The sequence below is a fragment of the Triturus cristatus genome, chromosome 2_2 (assembly GCF_964204655.1).
Source record: "Triturus cristatus chromosome 2_2, aTriCri1.1, whole genome shotgun sequence".
Lineage (NCBI taxonomy): Eukaryota > Metazoa > Chordata > Amphibia > Caudata > Salamandridae > Triturus > Triturus cristatus.
In genome coordinates, this window is record NC_140582.1 from 732,928,878 (window position 1) to 732,949,322 (window position 20,445).

The window sequence follows — 20,445 nt, forward strand, 5'->3', positions numbered from 1 at the left end:
AACTTTCCTGCAGGAAGGAAGAAAGACTATTTGTGCTAAACGGTTGTGGTTGCACCCAGATGCATCTTTAAAAATAAAAAAAACACTTCCTGTTGTGTAGTGTATCTTCCCTTTGCCCTAACTTCCTGAAGAGGTCTGATTTGGGAAAATGCCCCAATCTGACCCCTAGAAGGACAGAATGTTTGTATGGTTTTTAAGGGCTGGGTTCTGGCCCGATACCTAGGCGTTCAAGCTACTGCCATATTCATTTTCATGTAGGAAAAATTCCTACAGAAAAAATACAATTTTAATTAGAAAACTGATGCAGAACTGTGTAAACTCCAGTAATGGAAACCAGAAATATGCATTTTTTAAGTTTATGGGCAAAAGGCAGCATGAACAATTAAAGCCCAATTCGTAAGTCACTGTGGGGCTTATTTACAAGCCCCTTTCGCCACAAGTTTGTCACTTTTTCCCATATTAAAAGTGACGCACTGGCAGCGCAAGGGGCTTTTAAATAAGCCCCTGTGTGTGGTTGACTGGTCCCTAGGGGCAATTTCAGGCCAACCACCATGCAAAGGAGCTCGGAGACACCGCGCTAGTTGTCCGAATCAAAGATTTGACCTTCTGACTCAGTCTCTGAAATGGAAGTTGAAATAGCCGCTGGATGAGGTCCTGCTGAACCCAAGTCATTTTGGCAGAAAATGCTCTGTGAGGGAAAATTCAAGTTTTATGGCTGTTGAAATCTTCTCATTGAGTGGATACTTTGTACACTTTTGCCTGTTCCTGATGTCAACATTCAGATATAGGGTCTGATTTAGAGTTTGGTGGAGAGGGACTCGGATGTAAATGTGTCATAATACCCTTTGTTGACAGAGCCCTATTGGTTCCATCAACAGAAAGCTTCTGTTGCTGTTTTGAATAGGGGTCATCGGAAGAAGGGCATTACACTGTCTGTCCTATTTAGGGTTAATGGTGTAATGTATTTCTTTTCTGTCCATCAATGCTAGGGAAAACCTTCAAATGTAGTTAAGAAGCCATGTTTCTTCTTGGCTGCCTATTGAATGGCACAATATGTGCGGCTATACACAGGCAATGTTTTACTTTCCATGCCATAGTTATATATACTTGCACTACATACTATGGCCATACTGGAAATCTAAATATTCCAATTCAAGATTATCCAATTTTGCCATGTTTAGGGGCCAGGGCACATACGCAGGTGACCGGACAGCAGTACTCTCATGTACCAAGTTAAAAAAACAAGAATCTCAGTCAGCAAAAATGGGACTGACCAAACAAAAAGAGGCATTTTCTAACAAGTTTTAATAGGAACACATGGAGGTCTACTTTGCTGAAGAATTTCTGCCTGACTAACAGTATTAAATTGTAGAGTCTCCAGCTCTTGCTTTGAATCTCTTTGAAAACCTGGATTATTAATTGGGGTGGATTGTAGTCCACTATAACTAATAATGTTGTTAGTCTTATTATGCCCAGTAAAAAATAATTTAAAGCCCAAAATACAACACACGAATCAGACTCTAATTGATAGAAATATAGAGTAATTTAATGAACAAAATGAAACCAAAATGGCAAAGATTCAATAACGGGAGCTGGAGATAATAATTTTTAAAGTTTTAAATAAAAATATCATCAAAAAGCACAAAGTGCCAACAGTGGGCAGCTGGTTGTGCTAGACCAGGTCATGTGTAAAGATTAAGGTTGACCGTGATGGAGCGTCGGTTGGATACAGAGGTCGGATTGGTCTCAGTCAGAAAGTTACTTTTGCACTTAGTAAATTTCCAATAAGGGAGAGCCTTTAGCAGGGTAAAGCTGCAGGCTGAGTCTGAATTAAAGTTTGTCAATGATTAGTTACTGAAGGATGAGACCTAGTGAAGTCATTGACATAGGCAGAAAAGCTCCAAGCAGTAAATGTCCAGAGTTTGCGACTAGGAAATTGTGATGTCAATCAGATGCTGCTCGCTGCTGAAACCAGTTAAGCATTCTACATATGCACATCTTTTCTGAAAGTCAGACTTCCTCAGTGGGGCAAGGTGGAAGCTATAGTCAACGAAGGTTCGACGAGATTGGATGCCGGTCAGTGTGGAGCTCTTAAATGGATTTGCTGCTGCTGAGAGGAATGTGGTGGGAGCTGCATTAAAGTCAGGTCTGCTGGTGATGCACCTTCAGCGGATTGGCTAGGTTGATTCCTGTTCCTCAATAATTCTCCAGGGAAAAAGTTAGCAAAAATCTTCAAAGTCCCAGGTTTTTAGGTCTAGGCAGGAGGATTATGCCCTGACAACAGCCAAGAGTTACAGGAACTTGGGGGCAGCACTTGGGGGTTAAAACTCGCTCTAACAGAAGCCAGCAGCAAAGTCTAGGGCAGGTCTACCTGAAATTGATCAGCAGGGCTCTTACAGCTTGGCAGGAGGTCAGCCAACTGGTCTTTGGAGTCCACTTGTTTGTCCTGGGTACAAGGAGGAGCAGATCCAGCCCTTAGGTGTATCCTGCACTGCCCAGATGCCCCTCCCGTCAGTGGAACAGGTCACTGTCTCTGCTCTGGGAGTAAGTTCACATCTCATCAAGGACCTAATCAGCTTCTGGGTGACATTTGGAAGCTCATGTAAAAGGACTTCTAGAGACTTTAGGCAGGTTGATGGTGACTTTTAAAAAGCACCTTTTGTAAAAAAGTGCATTACAAATCTTACTTTATCAATTAATGAGTCTTGTAAGAAATATTTTTACAAGTCCAAGATTGAATTCTTTAGCTGTCACCCAGGTGGAGATAATATTATTTAATTTTATTAGTACATCCTGATACTTTCCTATTCATACACTTTAAATAGCTTAGAGTTCTTGTTCAAGGGCATGTTTTACATCAAACCTTTGCATGACTTCTTTTAAATACCTTGCCTCCTGCCTTGTTGGGCATTAGGGCCTACTCAGTGGTAACTTATTAATATTTAAAATTAGGGTTTAGGCCTCTGAAAAGGGACTATTATGGCAGTAACATTTGCAGTTTTAAGACAGCCTACTGTAATAGGCCTGCAGTACTGTTTAGCATTGTCACCATAGTGGTGGCATGTTGCAATTGGCTTCCACATTTTGGAACACCAGATTTTGGATTATTTACCGTGGGTAAGTCTCACTACTTGTGTCCCACCCACAGTAATCACCTATTCACGACTCCAGGCTGGACATAATGCCATGAGGGGCTTCGTGATTTGTACATCTTTCTCCTCTTGTGGTGGCCTCAGGACGGCAAAGGCACCACCAGTGTAATAAAGGAGGCATGGGGAGAGGCTGCAGGAGTGCAGCAGGTGCCACCCAAGACGTTTTACACAGGATTGAGCCTATGTTTCAAAGCACTCCCAAGGCTGGGGCTTCTGCTCTACAGCAGGGAGTGCAGCGGTCTCTAGGCACTTATTCTACGGCTAAATCTGTGGTTGCACATTATGTGATCATAAAGTGTTCTCCGCGAGGTGCTGTTTTTATTATTGCATTGTGTATGGCAGAAAGTATACAAAAAAATACACAGGCGTGTGTTTTGCTCATTTTAAAATGCTTTGTTGTTATAATAATGTTGACAGTGATTATGGTTCACAGTGAACATGCTTTATTAACAATAACACATAGTTATTATGGATTATTATATTTATGCATAAAATTATTTCTTTAACATGTGGTTTGTTGAGTTTGAACCTTTGACCAATCCAGTAGGCTTATCTTATATGTTTGTATGACCCCTTTAGGGGGGTCCAAGGTGATTATACTATGCCATCTATGGTATAGTATTTAGTAGTGTGTATATAATAAACACTGTATTTCTTTTTCAAAAGAAAAAGCACTGACTGGACAATATTTTATTCAGTGTTAATATTGCATGCCAATGAACAGGGATTACTATCTCTCACCACCTTCCGAGAAGGTGAATGTGCCGTCACTTGTAGTAACAGCTGGCTACGTGAGCTGTATCATAGGAGAAGGGACCCTATGCCTCAGTCTGGGGTCATGGTAGCACTTGTGTCCGGTGGCCTGCTCTGAGCTGTTCCAGGAGCAGTTGATGAGATCTTTAGCCAGCAAACATCTGGTGGGTGCACTTTATGTATACCGGTGTAGCCGAGGCCTGTGGCGAGGATGTGCTGAAGGCGGGTGCACCTGCAGTGGTCTCCAGGTGGGCCATATCTAAAGGGAAGAGACATTGTACTTCAGTCTAGGATCATGTTAATCACTTCTGTCAGAGATATTTGCTTTGTGCTGTAAAACAAGCAGCTTTTGAGCACTGAACCCGGCAGACTCCTGTGCAGTACACTTCAGGTGCACCAGTGTAGGGTGTGGCCCTAGACCCCTTGGAAGTCCTGGTTTGCCAGGAAAGGACTCAGAAGGTAGGGACAGCCCTCAGCTGATTGAGGTGAAAGGAGGCTGTATGGGCCTCAAGGTGTTGAACCTTTCACTGGGGGATCTTTATTGTCCTTGTCCATGTCCATGTTTATGGCATGGAGTTGGGAAGTGGCTTTAAGGGGGACCTGGGTGAGGCCTGTCCGACTCAGTGACCTACATTGCTTCTGTTGACCTAGTGGAGCTGGAGGGCATCCATGGGTGAGTGGTTCCTGTGGTGGGACCTTCCAGGGATGACTCCTGTCTGGGAGCTCTCAATGATTTGCCTGGAGTCCACTTCCTGAGAGGGTGTGATGGCAGCGTAGACCCCAGAGTGACTACTGTGGGTGATGGTCCATAGCCCATTAAAGGGGCTTCTGTGGTGACCCGGTTAAGTTGGCGGGCTGCATTCTCCAGAGGGGGAAAGGCCAGTTACCCATGACACAGGGTTTAGACCTGTCTGTTGGTTTGGTGTCAGTGCTGATGCACTGAACCTTTGCGGCATTTCAGGGCCCAGGGCCTAGACCTGCTCAGTCCATGTCAGCAGTTAGTGTCCGGGATGCACCCTATCTAGAACCAGAAGGGTTCTTAGTGTAGTCTTAGATGCCTGTAGGGATCAGTAACCACATGGTTGAGTTAGATAGGTAGTTTGAACATAGGAAGGCCAATGGAAGGTCTCAGTGATTGCAGGTGCGTCTGGTTAAGACCCCATTCTACTTCTTACCGCTGACTGGGTAAGGGTACCCATGAGTGATAGCTATCCTTTCCCTACTTTCAGCTAGTGGTGACATGTGTTGCAATTGGGTTCTGCTCATTTTTGCCAACCAGGTTTTGGACTTTTTACCATGTCCAACTCTCACTATATATGTCATACCCACGGTAATCACACGGCTAATGGACTACCCCTGTTTACTGCTAGTGTCTCCCTTTCAAGATACAGCTGCTAAGACTCAGCATGGGTAAGGGGCACTTGGCTGGTTACATGTGTACACAAGTGTGTGTACACGTGTGCGAGCTGAGCATGGCAGATTACTGTCATTCTCACCCTGTTAACTGCACACAGGTAGCCTGGCACAGAGGGGACTCTGCAGGATTAGATATAGACTTGTGGTAGACCATTTCATGATAGTATACACTAATAGGGAAAGTCAGTGTGATTTACTGTTTTGTCTGTAGTGAGACTTAATTATACACATTGGGTAAAACTGCCATAGAGTGCAGTTTTGCTTTCCGATGACCTACAAAGTCCAGTGGCTTATCAAAATGGAGTGTAACCTGTGCAGGAAAATCAATCTGCAAATTCCCAAAAGATATCTGTGCAAGTTTTGGGTCATTTTCAAATTTCTCTGGCTCAGTCGACCCTGCTTCTGTAGGGGAGAGTAAACCAGGACCTCTCTATGATTTTGTTTACAATGTTTCAAAGCACTCCCAAGGATGGAGCTTCTGCTCCACATCTGGGAGTGCAGCACCAAGAAAAGCATCATGCTTTGTTTTAAGTGATAGAAAATGAGAAGCACTTTGTAATTGACCATCAACACCGTCTTTTGCCATGTATATTCTCCATGGGATTATGTGTAAAAGTAGAAACAGAACTTAGTTGCAATTTTTAAATATCTTTGGGCATATTTAAACATTGCTAATTTAGCAAAGGATTGTGAAGAAACAAGGGGTTGGGGTGGTGAATTGTTTTACCCCAGTAGCAGCATTAAGAAGTTTGAAGACTACTGCTCTAGGAGCTTCCCGTATGGCTTCATTCATTGTGGCCTGCGGATTTTTAAGAATGGTGCATGTGGTACAGTGTCCTCTAGGGGCTAAGTCTGTGGTTGAACTTTATGTGATCTGAAAGTGATGCCCTCTAGGGGCTGTTTTTATTATTGCACTTCATAGGGCTGAAAGTATGTAAAAACACACAGACGTTTCGGTCATTTTAAAATGATTTATTGTTATAAAAATAACAGTGCATATGAATCATAGTGACTATGATTTGTTAATAGTAACATTCATACACTTTAAATAGCGTAGAGATCTTGTCACTGCAAGGGCATGTTTAACATCAAACCTTTGTTTGACCTGCTTTTAAATACCATGCCTCCTGCCTTGTTGGGCATTAGGGCTTACTTAGTGGTGACTAAAATTAGGATTTAGGCCTGTCAAAAGTGACTATTTTGACAGTAACATTTGTAGTTTTGGGACAGGCTACAGTAATAGACCTGCAGTACTGTTTAGCACTGTCACGTAGTGGTAGCATGGTGCAATTGGCTTCTGCATTTTGGATCACCCGAATTTGGATTCTTTACTGTGGGTAAGTCTCACTACTTGTGTCCTACCCACAGTAATATTGTGTAGTATAATCACCTTGAACCCCCCTAAAGGAGTCATACAAACATATGAGATAATCCTACTGGCTTGGTCAAAGGTTCAAACTCAACAAACCACATGTTAGAATTTTGTGCATAAATACAATAATCCATAATAACTATGTGTTACTGTTAATACAGCTTATTCACTGTGATCCATAATCACTGTCATCATTATTATAACAACAAAGCATTTTAAAATGAGCAAAACACATGCCTGTGTAATGAGTGCATTTACTTGTGTTTATTATGAATTATTGCATTTATGCACAAAATCCAGGGGCATATTAACAAGGACAAACGATAATTATCACTAAACGTGCTTGGCGCGTTTTTCATTATCACCATCTATCGCTGGAATACATCGCTGTGTTAGCGGCGTATCAGCAACACTTAGCTCACAGGCGATGTAAAATCCTGCGATAGACGGCGATAACCGGCAATAATGTTGGAAATGCAGCGATAATTGTACATCGCTATTGAACAGCTTGCTAATAGGCAAGTGTGCACTTAACCATTCAATCCACCGCCCATGCAAATGATGGTTAAGTCAAGAATAAAGCAGGTGTTAAAATCCTGCGACAACCCCGCTTAGCGCGACTTTTTTTATCGCACCCGCTGCAATGGTAAAAATGCAGGGTTTGCATTTCTCTGCACTACGTGGCAGGCACCATGCGGTGCCTGACACACAGTGCAGGGAAATGCAAAGTGCAGTAGGAAAGTGACCCTGCTGAAGGGGAGCCCGCAACGGGCCCCCCGAAGTCAATCTCCGCCAGCCTTTGAATGACAGGTGAACCGCCTTTCTAGGCTTGCGGAGCTGATGCATCCTAATATGGCGGACTGTGCCTTTTAGGCACCACCACCATTCTAGGTATGCTTTGCGGGTCCGCCAGGAAATCTGAACGATTGTCTGAGGTGGACCCATGGCAGAGGTAATTCTCGTCCTTCAGAAAACCGCCTGCCGTCATAATTTTGCAGGCGGAGAATGGCCGCAATTTGGCAGTGAAGCTGCCACTGGTAGGCTGCCGGTGGCGGATTCACTGCGATCGTTATGATCCCCTAACTTTCCTTATAGAGACACAGAGTGTCACATGACACACATGCATGGAACCTATGTTTTGGCATGCCTGTTCCTTTTAGGGCATCCAAGGCAACAAACAACATGTTTAAGAATTAAATGCCTGAATTAAACTCAGCCACTGGCGATCACTCTCGGCTGCATTCCAAATCATTGTTTTTCACCAACTATGCCACTATAGATGGAGTCCTGCCATATGCAAATCAGTCTTGTTCCTGCTTCAATGGGACTAGTCCAGCCCTGCTGAACCTAGACAAGTAAGAAGGAGTTCCTGGTGTGGAGCTGTGGAATTATACAGGTCAACCAGTCAAAAGGATGGTAAAGAAGCTACTGCCTAGGTAAGGGAAAGCTCATCAATATATCCTAGTCAATAACTGTGGTTATCCACTGGGAGGGGAGAAAGAGGAAATGTGTAGGATATAACCTCCCACTTCAACTAGATACACAACACAAAGTGTCCTACTATTTATATTGCCACAGATTTGGAAATTTTAAAATGGATGAAGAATGGTTGAACCTGTACAGAAAGAGCAAGTCCTTTTCTTATTGTTAGACTATCACCCACTCTGTTAGTAGCATGCTTCATCATCGGGTCTCTTCATGTTTCCTACAAACCAGGATGGTCGCATCCATATTCCAGAGAGCACTCTGGATGGTCTCCTGCTGTGGTCTTCTAGAAATTTAAAAATACCTCAGAACACCTAGGTTACTCTTTATTGATGGTGTTCCTGGTATGATTCTTTATGGGTATTATGAACCCAAGTAGGTACGCTAATCCAACAGGCAAAAATAGACTGCTGGTCTTTGGAAGTTGATACCCATGCTCTCTAAGAGGGCTTTTACCTATAGTCCAGTTCCTCTGCATACAAAGAAACTGTTGAAGCTTAAAAGACTATAAAACTTAAGCAGAAATCCTGACAAAAACACTTATTGAACCTCATTATCCCAAGAAATAGATAGATAGGGCTAATGATAGGGCCTGTAATAACCATAGAGAAGCACTCCTTGACCACATTGAGGGGAATGGGTGCTGTGTGGTCCCTACAATTATTGTGTGGGTTAAGGTAGTAAGTGCATGGACTGCTTAATACCAATGTTGGTTATTGTTATCTCTTGGCGAAAATCAGACAAATAATTCACTGGAATAGGGTGAGTCAGCTTGTGTATTGATGCATGATTTATGTGTTACATGTGTGTCTATGTTCTGACTGATCTAGTTAGGCTAACTACCTGACCTTAATATATATATAATTTCCGGTGCATAAAAAACATAGTCCTGATGAAAGCCTAGGATCCTAAGGGCCATTGACTTAGGGATGAACATGTTGACTCTACAAAGGGGGTAAAGCCATTAATTCCCATAACCACACCCCCTCCATTGTATTGTTTAACCATACCAGGAATACCATCAATAAAGGGATACTAAGGTTTCCTGACTTATTTTTAATTTTCTAGAAGACCCCAGTGGGAGATAATCCAAAGTGCTCCCTGGGATGTGGTTGAGCTAATCCTGGTTTCAGGGACCAGGATGAGACCTGATGATGAAGCATGGCACTAACAGAGTTGGTGAGGGTCTCACAATAAGAAAAGCAGTTCCTGTTTCCATACGTCAAACATGTATTATCTATTGGAGGATTTGCCAATCTGTGGCAATACATTTTGAGCACACCATGTGCTGTGTGTCCAGGTGAGGTACAAACACAAGATGAGGACATTGACGAGAAAGACAAATGATGCTGATAAGAGTGACAACCAATGGAAAGCAAAGGACAGCCTCAAACCCCACTGTAAACACTGGCATTTTCCACAAAATGTCTTCTAAAGTAGACACCTAAAAGCTGTCTAGGTGAGAAAAAAGTTTAGCAACCTTTGTAAAGATTCAGAGTTTCCAGAGATCTTAAAGGCTTATTAAAAAACCTTTGTGACTTTGTGCACCTACAGGAATTACTAACTACAAGGCAGATCATTGAGTGAAAACGCAGCTTTGCATTGTAGATATTTTTAGATACAATTCCAATGATTTCAGCTTTCTTTCTGAGAAATTGTACTTGGTAGAAAATATAAACTACGATCAGGACTCTAAGCGTGAATATTAACAGTAGATTTCATATTTCGATGTACCATGGATAAAGTGCCTCTCCCCTCTCATTTACCTTGCATAACCTTTATTTTGATGGCATAAACATTTTACATTTAAGGATGTTCTTTTGGAGATGCCAGAGTGCAGCGGATTTTCCAAATAAAGCTGCATAATGGACCTCTGAAGGAAATAATTCTGTTCCACTGCGTTGCAAATAACTTGGCTTGTCACTGTGTAAGCCCCTGTGGCTGTCCTGCTTTTAGAGGACAAGGAACAAAAAAAAAAGAGAGACATTTTTAGAGTCAAAGAGCAGCTACACGGTGCTCCTTTTGATCACTAAAGCATTCCTTTACAGTAATGATAACAAGGACTCTGCCTGCAGTTTCAAGCTACCTTGCAAGATGCACTTGAAACCAAAGAGAGAAAACAGACTCGCTGATGCATGCAGAAGGATGATGTCTGCTTCAAAGTTGAAATTTATGCAAACAAAATGCAACTGTTGCAAATGTGAATGTCAACTATCACATTTTTTGTGATTTGTAACTCGTTTTTTTCTGAATCTCTATGATGAATCTAGGTTTGTAATGAAATATAATATTTTTCTTCCCCGAACAGTTTTTATTTTCAAATGTATAGATAAGGAAAAACAAAAAGAACTGATACATGGTAGAAAGTATATGCATATTACAGGGTAAGTTATAGAGCAGTATTTGATTTGTTGGCGAACAGCGGTACAGGTCATAAACTCAGGTATTTGGAATAGACTTGACTATTGTGGGGTAGCTGACTGAGGGGTTACCCATGGTACAGGTTGTTGTATTCTATGATCTAGATCCTTGCTGCTCAGCCTATGTGAGTGTGATGTAATAGAATGTTCATGAGTGCATGGTTTGGATGAGTGGTCAGTTGGAATGAGTGGGGCTGAGCAGAAGGATGCTGTTCCAGGTGGGGCTGTAGCATCTTACCTGTAACTGAATAGACCAACATAATCTACACTACTGGCTACTGAACTGATTACCTGTGATGGAGCAAGGACTCGTATAAAAGAGACTTGCTCGGAAGCAATCTTCTCAAATAACTTGTAATATCGTAATAATTGTGTTCGTAAATACTTATAATGCATCATAAAATCCGTACATTTAAGCTTAAGGGAAGCTTGACTATGTGTCGAAATAACCCGAGAATGATTAAAATGGCTGCTAATGCAGGAATCTTTACTGCGCATGGGTCAACTACATTTACATAGTAATGATGTACCTATGCTTTGGAGGAAAATGTTTGCAGCTGCGCAATCGCTTTCCATATGGCCGCTTGGAACTCACATGTTAATGAGCATGCTTAAACTGAAACTAAACCCTGAAAATTTATAAAATGCTAATGCGAAAGATTTCTATAAGTAAAAGGGGTTAGAGTAGAGATAGGTGGTATACAGAGAAATCAGGAGGCACATAATGGAAGAAGATCGCTGAAGAATCGAGGAGGAAGATAGTGTCAGAGTGGGGTGCGACACAGGCGTTGTATCTAGAAGAGGTCATCTATCCTGTCCCTGAATCCTGTCCTGAGCCTTTGTTGCCTGATCTGTCCCAGGGGACCCTTTCCAATTTGTTGGCCAAGGGGTTGGTTTCCACACCATTCTAGGTAACTATAATTCTGTGTAGTATGTCATTGTACTGCTCTCTCTGTTTCCTCCCTATTCAGGTTCTGTCATCGTAATAAATTTGTTTAGCGATTAATCTAGTCAAATTTTATTCCCTTCCTCTCTTTGAAGAAAACGGTGTTCTAACTGTATTTTGGTACTTGGCTCACATGAATTTACTAGATAAACATTTAAAACTCTCCAGACTATTTAAAGAAGGTTTATTCTATGTAATTTTCATCTATTTAGTTAAATAAAAGGTCCATTGACCAGAGGAAAATATATTGGATCAAGAGGTCTGGTAAGAAATGATTAGATAAATTCATCTTACAGGTATTAGCACAATAAATTGACCCCAGTGGTATATACTTGCCTATATGAATGAGTGTGTATTTATGGCCGCAGGTGAGTATATGGTAATTGAGTACCTGAGGTTGGTAACCAGCTCAATCAGTTTTTCTGGTAGCAGAGCTATGGTTTATTTTATTAACTAGTTAGGTGAAAAAATTTTCATTGAACTTATTGATTATGTAATAACAAACCAGTTTGTATTTGTTTTATGTTGTCTGGAAATTCGCGGGAATATTGAATAGCGGGTGGTGAATGGAAAACACACTGCAATGAGGTTACTCGATTGCTAAAGAAAGCACTGTAAGGTTGGCAGTGCTGCTCTAAGGAATATTAGGTATAAAAGTGAGAGTGATTGATAGCAAAGTGTTCACTGGTGAAACTTTGGTCTTATATCACCTAGAAAGGGTAATACCGAAGGAGTAGCAGGTTCGTCAGCGCTTGAGTGAAGAGTAAGTGGACAGTTTTACTCGTAGTGTGTGAAGAGTAAGCGGAAAGGTTTACTCGCAGTAAAAGTAAATTAACTTTCTGATTTTAGTGGAACAAACAGAGTAGCAAATGTTTCTATGTTGTCAATTAATGAAATTCTGTATGTAAATTGAAAGAAAAATAAGTTTTTCGTGTTACCTTGTGAAGTAGGGGTCAGCTGTGGGTGCTGCACCGACGTCAGAGAGGGCCAGGCTGGGATTGGTTGGTACAGCGGGTGTGTGACTGACGCGAAATTGTAAAGGTGGTGTCAGTTGTAAGGAGTGATACTGACGTCACAGAAAAGCCGCGCTACGATTGGCTAAGTATGTAGCGTGGAAATAAATTGATTGGTCAAAAGAATAGAAGCCGCGCTGGTATTAGTCAAGCATTAGAGTAAAAGCGAACCTCTGATTGGCTAGTAAAATAGAAATTACAATAATAATTGACAGTGGTTTTTGTATGTGGAAACACGATCCAACATTGATTGGGAATCGCCCAGACAGAAGGTATTTAGGGTTTGCCAGAAAACAATATATAAAAGGATCGACACCTAAAATGTACGGAGAAAAAAGAAAGATCACATTAATGCAGAAAATAAAAATTATTTTAAAAGGGATAAACCAGTTAAGACTAGAAAGGGAATTCTTATCCCTCCCCAGAAAACGTCTGCATCATACATGATGATGGAAAGAGGCTATCATACTTGTGTATGGTTAGAAGATTGGATAGAATATACAAAAAGTGATGGAGTGCTAGCTTTTCCAGAACATGGTACGTTTAATTGGAGAATTCTACATATCCTGAGATTAAGAATGAATGAATTAGAGCCCAAGACCAAGATTAACCCCATATGAAGATTTAGAGGAATGGGAGACTGAAGCATTTGAGCGAGATAGATCCAGAAGTAGCAGAAACTTTAGAGGGTTTTATCCTAGGCTACCACGTGAATCACGAGATAATCAGATGAAACAATGGCGACAAGCAATGGTGGCTGAGGGATTATATTCTGTATTAATAGCTGAGGAACAGTCAGGAGGCAAGTGCACAGAGAAGACCAAACATTTAACAATGGCAGGTAGTGGAGAATCGGAAGATGATTTTTTGGAGGACATTTTAATGAAAAACCCTCCACCTTACCAAGAGGGACTGAGTAGAACTACTCCTAGTGCTCCGGTTTTGGGAACACCATTAGTTTCCCAAGTTATACATGACCCAACGAATGGAAGGGTACTTCAGGAAAAAGAAAGATTGGCAATAAACAAGAATAGAGAGGAATTGATACAGAAAATAACCCAATTGAGTACTCACCCTGAAGCACTAACTATACCAGTGACTATAGGTCTGGTGGCTCCATTATATGGAGATATGACAATCGCTCACAAACCACCAATCATGTCCACATCTACAATAGAACCCAGAAAAGAGAATATAATAATCGATGATCAAGGCAGTGAATATGATTCAGTGATATCATTAATGAATTTACCGATAAGAGGACTGATAAATGAAACCCAGAGAAGAGTTAAACCTAGTTGTTCAAAGGAAGTACAAATAGAAACATCTACAGGAGTCAAGAGTGTCACAATAGTATCCCCAGAAGAAATAGAAAGAAGGGCACAGGGAATAGACAAGCCAAAACATCCACTGGAAATTCTAGATATAAACAAATTGAAAGTGGAATTGGAAGAAATGATAGCTGGAAACATGGGACTTGACAGGTTAGGTTGAATACTTACAATGAAGAAGAGTTACTGTTCATTTGCAGAAGTATCATTAGAAATACGAAAATATTCCATGAGAAATTGACAGACCTAGCTTCTGAAATGGGAGTTGAAATAGGGAAATCTAAGGTATTACAGAAACCATACAGAGCCGAATTCAGTGATAAGGACCTGGAAAATATGAATATGTCTGGAAGAATATTACAGGTTAAAGAAATAATGACCATTTTACAAAAATGGGGCGACCTAGATAAATGGAAAGCTAGATGGATGCGAAAAAGGGAGGAAGCACACGCCAATCGAACAACTTCTGAATTTTTGATGAAAGACACAGGAAAGGTAGAAAGATTATGTCCAATGAGAGAGGTGCCTGGAGGAGGATATGCACATGTTCCATGTACCAGACAGGATATTTTATCATTTACAAATGATTTCCCGAAGTTAAGAGAAAAGCCAGTTGAGTGGTATTGGCAAGTTGAAAGATTTGTGAAGGTTTCTAAAGTGTTGTCAAAAGATTTGGATGGTTTATTTGACATAGTGGTACCTGCTGATTTATGGATAGAATGTAAAATTACTGTTGATTGGTCTAGTGATGAATACCCGAGAGATGCGAAAACAGGAGCCCCTTCAGAAGAGGTAATGAAGAAATATCATCAGGTGATCACTTTCTTGAAAGGGAAAATTCCTCCAAAAGAAACAGATTGGGTAAAGATAGATAGAACGACCCAGGACAGAAATGAGTCTGTACATACTTATTATGAACGCTTACTGCAGGTATTTAAGCACTATAGTGGTTTTGAGAACATTGAAGATAAAGATATGGGACATTTTGTGTATCGATTTTAGACAGGATTAAAACCAGAAATTGGACACATGATTCGTCAACACATGTTGTGTTGGCAAGCGAGACCCATAGACGATATTATCAAATACGCAAAGTATCGCGTAGATGAGATTGACAATAAACAAAAAAAATTTAGAAGAAAAGGTGATGTGGGTCCAAGTAAAATTGCAGGAACTCCAACTAAACAGCCAGACAGGAAATCAAGGAAAGGAGCAAGGCCAAAATGAAAATAATGGGGGAACGAAAGGGACGAATAAGTAGAGAGGAAGCAAAGAAGAAATTTCCTTGTCATGGGTTCGGAAAATTGGGGCATTGGAAAAACGAGTGTAAAAATATTCAGAATAATAATGGCCCAAATCAAAATTTAAATCCACAGACGCAGAATGAGGTGATAATGAGTCAACCGCAGCAGGTTGTAAATCTACAGAGTCAGTTGCCACCTGCCCCTATGCCAAATTTTGTGAGCCCGGCATAGTACATTGTGGACACCGGATTACAAGGAGGAAGTGGTAAGAAAACTCTGTAACATCACAATTTCTTTTACAGGATCCTTATTTCGGTGACAATGACCTATGACGGTGCCTGAGGGAGGAGTTAAAGGAGTGCGTACTTGGCGCATCCTTACCTGTAGATCATTCAGGTCCATATGTTGATGGTAAAGTAGAAGGAAAATATATTAACTTTTTGTTGTACACTGGTGCTACCCGTTCTACTGTGAGAACAGCAGACATTCCAAACCTACCCCTCTCGGGAGAAGCTATCCAAGTAGTGGGCGTTTTCCAATAAACAGATTAGAACCCCTATTACAGAACCCATGGAGGTATGCATTGGCAATTTCAGGGAAATGCACAAATTTGTGGTGTGTGACTCCAGTCCTATACATTTATTAGGAAGAGATCTACTGTGCAAAATGAATTGCACAATATTTTGCACACCGGACGGTATTGCAATCCAAACCCCAGATGAAGACGGAGTCTATAAAATCATGTTAGCTAAACAAGGCACAGAGGTAGATGAGATGTATTCCATGATGGCAAAAGACGATTTACCAGACTAGGTAAAAACAACAGTAAATCCAGATGTGTGGGATTTTACAGGAAAAGATGTAGGGTTAATGGCAAATGTAGACCCAGTAAAAGTAACCGTGAAGGAAGGTGCAGTTTGCCCAAATACTCGACAATACAAAATAAGTCCTGAAGCTAAAGCTGGTGTTACAGCAGAAATTGATCGAATGATTGAACATGGAATTCTAAAAGAAATAATGAGTAGTCCCTGTAATTTACCTATAATTGACATAAAGAAACCTAGTGGGAAATATAGGATAGTTCAAGACCTAAGAAAGATTAACAAAATTGTTGTACCATGTTGCCCTGTAGTGCCCAACCCAGCCGTGATACTGTACCAGATACCATGGAAGGCACGATGGTTTACTGTAATTGATCTATGCCATCCCTTTTTCTCCATTCCATTATACCTAAACAGCCAATAGCTTTTCTCATTTAGATTTGAGAACCGTTCTTTAGTTTGGAATCGTGTTCCTCATGGGTACACTGAAAGTCCTTCAATTTTCTATCAGATACTGAAAAAGTGCCTAGAAACATTAGTATTGACCAGAGAGTCAGTATTTGTGCAGTATATTGACCACTTACTAGTCGCGTCTAAGACAATAGATGACTGTGTTACTGATTCAATTGCCTAGTTGAATCATTTGGCTGATGGTGGACATAAAGTGTCCCCAGGAAAATTACGGTTTTGCAGAACCTGAGTTAAATACCTAGGACACCAAATAGAATGCGGAGTAAGGAAAGTGACCCCAGAAAGAATAGAAAAAATAAGACAAATGAAATTGCCGCAAACTCAGAGAGAAATAAGAATGCTCCTTGGAGTTGTAGGATACTGTAGGCAGTGGATTGTAGGGTTTGAAATGCTGGCCAAACCCCTAATACAAATGACCAAGAAGCAAACAAAAGATCCTATTGAATGGGATGACGAAAGCATGGGAGCCTTTTTGAACTTACGGAAATGTTTGTCTGATGCCCCAGCTTTAGGTATGCCAGATTGCTCAAATAAATTCGCACTGTTTTGTTATGAAATAAATAGTTGTGCAGTTTTAGTTTTAACCTAGAGACATGGTTTGATGCAACAACCAGTGGCATACTTCTCTCCCCTTTTGGACCCTGTAGCCTCAGCTTTACCAGGTTGTCTAAAAGCAGTAGCTGCAACCTGCATGAATCTGGAACAAAGCAAATCAATTGTAATGGGACATCCAGTAAAGGTGCATGTTCCACATTCAGTTGAGATTCTTTTAACAAGAACTCAAACTGAATATCTCACTCCTAGTCAGATGACTAAATATGAGAGAATCATCTTACATGCTGAAAACGTGACAATAGTCAGGTGTACCGTGCTGAATCCTACCACCTTGTTACCAGATGTCTATGGTGAAATGGTGAAGGATGAAATCGAGCATGATTGTTTGGATGTGACTGAACTTTGCACCAAGCCCCGTCCAGACATGCAGGAAAAACCTTTGAAGAATGCCGAACATGAGCTGCTTGTAGATGACTCGTGTCTGCGCCATGAGGAGGGAGGAATAAGTGCTGCTTACGCTGTATGTACATTGGATGGAACAGTCGAAGCAACCTATTTGTCAGGAGTCAAATCTGCACAAGTAGCCGAATAGATAGCTGTGGGAAAAACTGGAAAGTAACCATGTTTACTGATAGCCAGTATGGTTACAGGGTTGTGCTTGATTTTGGCCAACTCTGGATGCAGAGGGATTTCTTAACTTCTTCAGGATCCCCAATTAAAAATGGAAATTTCGTAAAAGAACTGCTTCAAGCAATACAATTGCCAAAAGAAGTGGCAGTGGTAAATGCGCCGCATATCAGTCAGGAGATGACTATGTGTCAGCTGGAAATAGGTATGCTGACAATGTTGCCTAATACTGTGCCAGAAATAAATTGGCGGTAAACAAGAAATTTGAAACAAGTGGAGCTAGCTGCCAACTTATGTTACTCTGAGGATTGGAAACATGGGAAGAAATAAGACAACTGCAAGATGAGGCAGATATGAAAGAAAAGGAAGAATGGGTGAAAATTGGGTGCCAAAAGTAGTCAGAAGATGATGTATGGATTTACCTAGATGGCAGGTCACTAATGCCAGACTGTATGCTTTTACAAATGGCTAGGATGTATCACGGAGACACCCACATAGGCAGGGAAGCCATGATCAGACTCTTTAGACAGGATTGGTTTAATCCGTAGTTCAGGAGTGCAGTAAATAGTCTATGCAAGAGATGCTTAACTTGTCAGCAGTTGAATCCAGGAAGGAAACAGTGGTCCGTTTTGGAAAATATTGGAAAAGCAGAAGGCCCATTTATAAGGCTAAAAATCGACTTTATTCATTTGCCACCTCGCAGAGGATTGAAGTACATACTCAATAGTTTCATAGTTTGCTTGTTTTCACGGTGGGTGGAGGCATGCCCTACTAGACGAAATGACAGTATAACAGTTGCCAGACTTTAGTTGAGAGAACTGATTTCGCGGTTCGGTTTTCCAGTAACTTTGGAATCAGTTAGAGGGTCTCATTTTAATAATGAAATAATTAGACTAATCTGTGAAGCATTTAAAATTGAAAACAAATGGCACTTTACATATCGCCCAGAGGCTTCTGGGGTGGTAGAACAAAGAAATGGCACTATAAAAACAAGACGGGCAAAGGTATGTGGATCCACCCCATTGGAGTGGCCTGATGCTTTACCTCTTGTTCTGATGGGGCTCAGAAGCATTCCTGACAAGAATACATGATTGAGTTCCCATGAAATACTCATGAGAAGAGCAAAGAGTCAGGCATGTATACCAGGACACAAACTGTTGAATATAACTGATGATTTGGTATTGGAATAATGCAAAGAACTGGCTGACCTAGTGCGTTCTCTCTCACCAGGTTGGAGAGGATGCAGTTGCCAGGAAGCCGAATCAAGCACATGATCTAAATCCCGGTGACTGGGTGCTGGTGAAGAATCACACTCGAGAGTCGTGCCTTGCACCCAGGTGGGAAAAACCACATCAGGTTATATTGGTCACAACAACCGCAGTGAAGTGTGCAGGCTTGCCTAATTGGATTCATGCAAGCCACACTAAGAGAGTACCAGCACCTGACGAGGAAGGACCCCAACTGACTCAAGCAGTTGAGGCTGCAGAAAGTTGTACAGCTGAAGGACATAGAATAACAGACCCTGAAGTAGCTGATCAAGAACAACCGAGCATAAGTCAGGATGACTGGATACCAGTTGTTGATAGACCTGAAGTAAATGTGAGAACAAGAAGCCAAATCCATTTAGAGAGACTGGAGAGTAGTGAGAACCAGTCAGGTATAGAAGATCAAGCTCAGGAAAGTGAAAATACAGATGTTGGAGAACCTGAGCAGGAACAGACAAGGAGAGATCAATCTACTCGGACAGAAGTGGATGGAACCATTCATGAGACTGAGGAGGGACAGCTATGTCTAGAAGAACACGTTCAGGCTGCAGAAAACCAAAGTGCAGTAAGTCCTGAGCAGGACCATTTAGGAACTGAAGAACGCATCCAGGCAGAAAAGGACGTTCCAGAAGTAAGCCATGGACAGGGTCAGACAGAGAGGGATTCTGAAAATGAAGATAACCAAATTGTGCCACAACTTAAAGAAAATAAAAGAGCTCTCGAAGACAGTGACAGTGCAGAGCAAGCAAAAAGGGTCAGGTGGTGTGAAAAGGTTAAAGTATCATTTCAGGACAGTCTGGTACATCTACTGATAAGCCCAAACAAAGAAGCCAAAAATTAAAAGTACGGAACAATAAGTTCAAGGGTCCTGAATGGACCTATGTAGTTCTTGAAGAATTCAAGAATTTAGATTTAAATGAAGAAAGTGATGAAGAAATAAATGCAGAAGAGATTGTCGTAGAAGTGAGACGAACCTGACAATTTTCACAAAGAACTTTTGAATTTCACAAGTAATTCGAAAGTAGAGGAGAGAAATCTTCTTAACTCAAAATGGCTGATGATAGGGCTGCTGGAAAACCAAAACGAAATTGTGTACAAAGATGTTGTAAAATATGTATATGTAGTATATTTTTAGTACTTATAATTTGGTTAGTACTAACAGTAGCCATCCCTTATTTGATGGTTACAAAAGAAAAGAATAACACAAATACGCATGAAAGGGTAGCTAACATTAAAGGAGATAGAGTAGCATTAGAAGCACCAGATGAGTCTAAAACTAAAAGAGACAGAGTAGATTTAGGAGCACTAGATGAGTTTGATGTACATCACACTGTGACAAATAATGACACTGCTTTAAATGTATTTACAAAGTTATTAGTGCAATATGTGGACATTATGGAAGTTAGTGGTTGTTATGTGTGTGTATGAAATTACCTGCATCAGTAGCAGAAGGTGTAACGTATCACCATATTCCATTAACCTATGGTATTTCTTGTAGTATTTTAGCAAGTTTGTTTTATAGAGCAGGAAGATTACAATATTATTATTCTAATGTAGATGTGATTTTTTCCGAA